The sequence below is a fragment of the Cupressus sempervirens genome, chromosome 7 (assembly GCF_028749045.1).
Source record: "Cupressus sempervirens isolate cs-2001-9-10 chromosome 7, ASM2874904v1, whole genome shotgun sequence".
NCBI classification, from domain to species: Eukaryota; Viridiplantae; Streptophyta; class Pinopsida; order Cupressales; family Cupressaceae; genus Cupressus; species Cupressus sempervirens.
In genome coordinates this window covers 500,087,046-500,095,024 of record NC_143124.1, presented here as the reverse complement: position 1 = coordinate 500,095,024, position 7,979 = coordinate 500,087,046, and positions in this window count along the sequence as shown.

The window sequence follows — 7,979 nt, the reverse complement described above, 5'->3', positions numbered from 1 at the left end:
GGACCCCTAGGGACATATTCGAATGGGTAATATGAGTCAAAGGGGGTCATAGGGTGACCTATGACCCTCTTTGACCCATTAAACGAAGACATATGTCCCTAGGGGTCCTGGGACCGTAGGGACATATTCGAATGGTTCATATGGGTCAAAGGGGGTCATAGGGTGACCTATGACCCCCTTTGACCCATTAGACGATGACATATGTCTCTAGGGGTCCTAGGACCCCTAAGGACATATTGGAATCGTTCATATGAGTCAAAGGGGGTCATAGGGTGACCTATGACCCCCTTTGACCCATTAAACGACGACATATGTCCCTAGGGGTCCTAGGACCCTAGGGACATATTCGAATGGTTGATATGGGTCAAAGGGGGTCATAGGGTGACCTATGACCCCCTTTGACCCATTAAATGATGACATATGTCCCTAGGGGTCCTAGGACCCCTAGGGACATATTTGAATCGTTCATATGAGTCAAAGGGGGTCATAGGGTGACCTATGACCCACTTTGACCCATTAAACGACGACATATGTCCCTAGGGGTCCTAGGACCCCTAGGGACATATTCGAATGGGTAATATGGGTCAAATGGGGTCATAGGGTAACCTATGACCCTCTTTGACCCAGTAAACGATGACATATGTCTCTAGGGGTCCTAGGACCCCTAGGGACATATTCAAATCGTTCATTTGGGTCAAAGGGGGTCATAGGGTGACCTATGACCCTCTTGACCCATTAAACGATGATATATGTCTTTAGGGGTCCTCGGACCCCTAGGGACATATTCGAATGGGTAATATGGGTCAAAGGGAAGAAAGATAGATGAGAAGAGAGAGGCTGAAGCTTATTGCAAGGATAGAATCCTTAGAAAAGGAAAGGCAAGAACCTAGAGGAGAAGAGGTTAGAGGAAGAAATCATGGAGAGAACCATGAAGAAGAAGAGGTTGGTAATGCAAGGCAAGAGCATGAGACAACAGATGATCTTGAAGAAAGGAGATTTATGAGAATCATTAAGGCAGTACAAGGTAATGGTGGGAAGAACCATATTGATTTTCCAATATGCCAGGTTAAAATGGATAGTGAAGAAGTGCTAGGGTGGATAGAGGCCCTTGAGAACTACTTTGATCTTGAAGACATAGAGGCAGATAAGAAGGTAAAAGTAGCAACAACAAGACTGAGAGGAACATCACTCACTTGGTGGACGAGTGTTCAGAATGAGAGAGAGGAAAGGTGGTGCAAGGCACCTAACCTATGTGGCAGGGGGGAACAAGTATCTCTGTTGCCGGACACCTTGCCACTCCATGAAAGCGAGGATTCAAGTAGATTAGGAAGTTGGAATAAAGGTTTGGTCCATATTTTACAAGTTGGTCTATGTTTTTTAGTAAAGGCACATGTAAGGACCACAAGCATTTTGGTGTGGTTATAAACCAAGTGACTCCATGGGACCAAAAGGCCTTAGAATAGGGTATTTAGAGTTTAAACAATATTAGCAAAAAGTGGTTGTTTTTTTGTTTTATGGTTGGGAACGCCGATATGGTTGTTCCAACGGTCATGTAGACCTTTATATATGTCATATGTGATCTTAGTTGAAAGGGGGAGATCAGAGTGTACGGTGGTTTGGAGAAAAAATAATAAAAACTTCAATTTTCTGGAAATTTACTTAGTTGCATTTAATAAATCCATATGACCAATTTTGAGTCAATGGAATAGTTTAGAAAGTTAGGGAATGCATAAAAACTATAGTTTGAAATTTGAATTTCAAATTCAAACGGTCATATTAGTTTTGGAGGGAAAGTAGTAATTTGGTATTTGTTTGATTAAATAAACCTTTGTAACCAACTTGGTTGGTTGGACAGGTGCATATAAGCCTATTTAAGTTGTAATGAACATATGCAAGACATGAATCATTATTGGTATGAAAAAAATCATAGAAATTGTATAGAACAACAATCATACTTTCTTCTGCATCAATTAAAAAAATAAAAAATAAATGATACTTATATATACAATGGGGCTCTCTGTGCGAATGAAAATCCCTGATGATCTAGGACACCGAATCTGTACAGGCTCATCGCCAGTAGCCACACCCTATATACAATAAATAATGTAATTAAATGAGATTACCACAAACATTTTACAAGAATGCATCAATATTTAATCAATTAGAAAACATCTAATTACCTTTCCTTTGTCAATGCATTCTGGCTCACCCCCCGCACTTTGTCCCCCCGGGGCAGGTGGTATCTGCAAGATAAAAGAAAGATTAGCAACCATATATGCTACAATATCAAATAGAAAAAAGAAATGCGAACACAACATAATGTACCGTAGATGTCTCAAGGCCAAATGAAATGGCCGAGAGTGTAGCATCATCTATCTGTCTGAGCTCCTCCTCGGTCATCAACTAAACATGAATGAAGATCACATACATGTAAAAGTCAGTATGGCTTAAAAATTAAAATTACTCTATTATAAAAATTAACTTTAAATCACATATGTCATAACAAAAAAATATATACACGTACCGACACCGAAGGAGTCCATGCCTCTACATTCCCCTCCTCTCTCGCATCAGGGTCTGTAGCCTCTGCACGTGTGTCTGGTGTATCCTCGTCTAATACAAAATGATACTCAAGAAGATCACCTATGGGACCCAGGAAAATATTCTTGCATGTAATGCAAGTGTGAGGCACACAAACGTGTGATGAGCTAGCCGATGATGAACTGGCACCAACATCATCAACACTAGGAGGCAAGACTGACCTAGCCTGAGATATCATTAGGCTACTCAGCCTATGAATGGCTCTAATGGTCTGAGAGCTAGCCTCTGCCATAATATTTGGATGCTGCACTCAAGGAGGGGGGGAGATATCAGGGGGGGGGACAAAAGTGCCAAGTTTCTTCCGCTGGGAAGAGGGTCTATCCTGAGGAGCTCCTAGTCCTAAGCCCATGTTGGGCTTCATGCTCCAATAGTTCACTTTAAGTTTCAACACAAATTTTGCATATAATTTTTTAAGGAAATAAAATGGTATGTCTAAATTTCCATGTGGAGGGATATCAAAGACCATCCACCAACGGTCCCAAAAATTTGCACATATGGTGTCATTTGTGCACCATTTAATCGATAGTTTGGTTTTTTTGGGTCAACTGGTATACCCGTTTTTGGGTTAGCAAAAAGGCTTGCCAAATCGTCTTTGGTTATGTTGAGGGCCGCGACCTCATCATAATCCAAACCATCATCAAACATCTGGTGCATTTCATCACGCCAACGAAGAGCGACATTTTGTTGGTTTGTAAGAGTTTCAATGTTATCCACTATGGTGTTTAACGTGGATAACATAGGAGCCAGTGCAGGTACATTATTGCATGTTCTATGCAAACCTCTCAACTCAGTGAGATTTTTATTTATCAAATCCTCGATTCGAGGAGGGTTTTGAGGACGTAGAGGATCATTTGGTGGATGGTTTTGTGGGGATACTGGATCGTTTGGTGGTGGGTTGCAAGGAATATTATTCCCTGCCTCAGTGTCATCATTTTGATCAGCCATTCCTATTGAATTGCAAAACCTAATATATATTAAAAAAAAATCTAAATTTTAACCATTTTTGTCAAAAAAACCCTAGATTCAACTAAAACAAACAAAATCTTGTTAAAATCTATTAAATTTAGGTTAAAAATGAGTCAGGGGGGGGGGGGGGGGGGGGGGAAACATAACTGATATCTGATATCCGATTTGCTATCTGATATCCGATTTATTATCTGATATCTGATCTGACTGGCCCAAATTTGCATGAAAATAAGGGCCGCGGGTCTGTGATTTTGTGTTTAATCCATGCACAGGTATCGGATATCCAATATTATAATATATATAATATAACATATATATTACATTTTATATATTTTTATATTATATTTTATATTTATTATATTAATTTACTATATATTATAATATAAAATATTATTATTATACTATATTATTATAATTTATAATATATTATACTTTTTTATTATATATTATATTATAAGATATTACTTTTTATTATTATATTATATTATATATATATATTATATTACATTACTATATATTATAATATATGAAATATTATATTATATTATTATAATATAATATGTTATTATAATATTATTATTATATTATAGTATAATAATTATAATAATAATAATAATAAATAATAATAATATTATTATAATATAATAGTATGATATATTATTTAATATTATTATTATTATTTATATCAATAATAATAATATTAAATAATATATCATACTATTATATGATTTTAATTATTAGTCGGATATTGGATTTAAAATCGGATATCCGATATCAAATCAGATATCCGATATGATATCGGATATCTGATAAGGCTCGGCTTAACCTTCCAGGTTTGGTTCCTGGATAGGTAAAAAAAAGTCAGAGCGGATTTTGAAGCGCTTTTAGGTGTCTTCAAACTCTTTTTTTTTCACATCGCCACTTTTTGGCACACCATGATCCTGCACATACCCATGCCTAGTGCAGAAAGTGCAAGGATGAAGTGTGCAAGCCATCTAAGGATAAGTCCTCGTGTTGCAATTTCAAATAGAAGGGAAATGGGTTTTTGGAAAAGCTAAGTTTCTCTCTATCTCTTGCATATGTGAATACTATCAAGTATATCTATATTTTAGATTATGAAGTGAAGTAAAGCACTTCCCATAAAGATAAAACATTTGTGTGCTTAACTAATTCTTAAGTAATAGAGCTTTCAAAAATATAATACTTTACATGCAAATGAATAGAAAGTTTAAAGAGTCATTGATCTTGGAATTAAATGAAAATCATGCCATTATAATCATTAGCCAAACCTAATTTTGTTTATGTGGCACCAACATTTGAATTCCTACACCTATTTCATTAGAATTGCTTGAAATTCATTTCTTCAAGTATATTGAAATGGCTATTTATTGAGAACTAGATCCTATGAAATCATAGTGAATGGAAATCGAATCTATGGGTTATGATAAATTAGCAGGACTAGAGAGTGAATTAAAGAATCTTACAGACACATCATTGAAATTTTATGATTTGGGTGTTCTCCATAGAAGACTAAATTCTCTGCCCATTCACCTAATCACTTGGAAGGTTAAAGAGAGTGGACTTGTTGAGGCAGCCTTGTTCATTTTCTACATTCCCATGAAGGATTAGTATTGTGATGTTGATTTCATGTCTTTTGCATCTATGTTCAATGAGAAGAAAAGCCTCAAACGAGAAGACATACAAAGGACATGGTTTTAGACTACTCACTCAAAGAAGAGAAAAATGACCAAGACCCTATTTGAGAATATTTTTAAAGAGATATAGTAGATATCCTCACTCTTCTCCTTAGACTAAGAGTAAAAGAGGAGATCTTGGAGTTCATTGAGCATCATTTCTTCCTAGTGGAATCTGTATGTGCTGAGGATATGCAGATTGACTTGGTGCAAATTATCAACGATGAGCTCACCTTGTGGTTGAATTTGGCTAGTGAATTTAAGCAATTTTACATGTCATCTTATCTAATCTATGCCTTAGCTACTCACCACTTGTGGCTTGGTCTCCCTAGCATCCAGAACTATGATGAGCATACTAAAGGATATGAGTTTTATCCAAATCTACAGTTGCAAAGAAGTTTCTAGGAGTATGTGGCTGTTAATAATGCCATCACAGTGAGGCTATGCCGAGAATTGCAATGATGCCCTGAAAGGAGATTTTCACCAGAGGAAATTTTGGCCATTAGCTAATTTGGATTCTCATTTATCCAATTTTTGAGTTTCTCTTATTTGTAGATAGGAGTTTATGATGGCTTTCCTAAGAGGTTTCCAAGGTATCTAGAAGACAAGGTGGTTCTAGTTGAGCTATATTGATAGATCCTTGAAGTGAACACCTTGTATTCTAATGTTAAGAAGATAGCTAGGATTCCTTTTCCTATAATGGTTGGACTGTGTTCATGCACTTTGAGATCTGATACTTGGAGCCTAGTGAACTTGTTAGAGTGGGGTTGTCATTGCACCAATAGACTATTCTATCAATGCCCAACACAACCACTCAGCTTAAAATACAAAGGAGGTGATTAAGCCATTATCAAAAATTGTGAGGGAGCCATCAATTTTTTTTCAAACAATCTCCCCCTCAGCATTACCAAGATTAGATACCACTTGTTAGAGTAGGGTTTTCATTGTACTAAAATACCAATCTATCAATGCTCGATACAACCACTCAACTTATAATACATAGGAGGTAGTTAAGCCCTTGTCACAAATCTTGAGAGGAGTGTTGAACATTTTTCAAACAAAGAGCTTCGAGAATAAAATTAAATTGGTAGGCTATGAGGTACTCAGGCCTCAATATGATCTAGACAACTTTGTAAGGGATCACTTGATGTTGGGATATGCCTATAGGCATGTTCCAGATATTGAAGACTTCTGGTTTGGGTGTCTCAATGAGTATCAAACTGGGGCAAGATTTTGGTCACAACTAAAAATTGATAAGATTAAATTATATAATGACTATGTTGATGTTTCTAACCTTTTTGATGGTTGAGCATACATGTATCCCACATCATATGAGGAGATCAAAGGTACCCAAATTTTGTCAACCCCACTTGCAGGTCCTCTCATAGACACTATCGAGGTTCCTATGTAAGGAATAATCAAAAGAATGGATAAGTGGGTGGAGTGGACTAGAGTAAGGAAAAAGAGGATCGGGAGCACTAGTTCTATGGGTGGAATGCCTTTAGGACCCACCCACTCGACTACAGTAGAAACAACCACTACTGCTACTTCAGCATCTATTGGCCCATCACAATCTATTGGTTAAGGTGGAGACCAACCTCTAGAGGATATATAAAAGTACAAAGTTGTGTCACTTTTAGGCTGACTTATCAGAATGACTGAATTTGAGTATTTCTATCCAAAAATTATTTTTTCTAAAACATATGATCTAGATAAATTTATTCTAGCTAAGTTATATACGGTCCCACACTTTTCCAATTGAAAATGTCAATTAAATGCATGTGTCATACTAGTTTGTATCCAATTACTAAAGAAATAAAATTATTTAAAAAAGATGACATTTCAATAACTCTTACTATTTTTTATGATATATATTTTAGTAACATTTAAGCACCATTTTATAGAGCTCAATGTCAAGAATATTGTCATATGGAATTTATAGTGTTTTTATTAGATATAGTATATTGTAATTAAAAAAATTCTACAAGCACATATTTTAACACTAAAATAAATGTTGATTTTGAGAAAGAAAAATATATTAAATCATATTAAAAAAAATTAAAAATTATATGGCATTCTAGAGGAGAGGGTCCTCTTTTAGAATGTATAACTTTTCTTCTAGTTGGATTATATTTGTTCTAAAAAATGTGGCGGGAAGTGAAAACTATTAATTTCACGTGAGTTGAAATTTGAATCATTATAAAAGAAAAAATATAGGTCTAAAGTCATTTTTTTTTTATTGTTCTAGATATATATGTTATCTATAACATAGTCTAAGTTCAAATGAAAATAAGTTTATTTCCATATAGTTTTCTGGTGGGAACTAAACCCCTAATTTTTAGCACTTTTCAACAACTAAAAAATTATCTATTAAAATTAGGAAAATATATCAATTTTTATTCCAAATATTTCTTAAAAAATATAATCCTAAACTTCATCCATTTGTATAGATTTCATTAGTCTACTTCAGTTTTAAATTCTAAATAATAATATCAATTTTGTGTCATTGAAGATGAACAATTATACTTCTATTAGCCTTTTCCTTTATAAAAGGCCAATCACTCCTACCTAAGAAGGCGACTCTCTTCTAGAAATTAGGAAAGTTGTGGAGAAAGAGGGATATAAGGACAAGGAGAAGGAAAAGGAACAAGAAAAGTCAGTTGCCACTCCAACCTCCCCTATTTAGATAATCAATTTAGATGGTGACACCAACCCCAT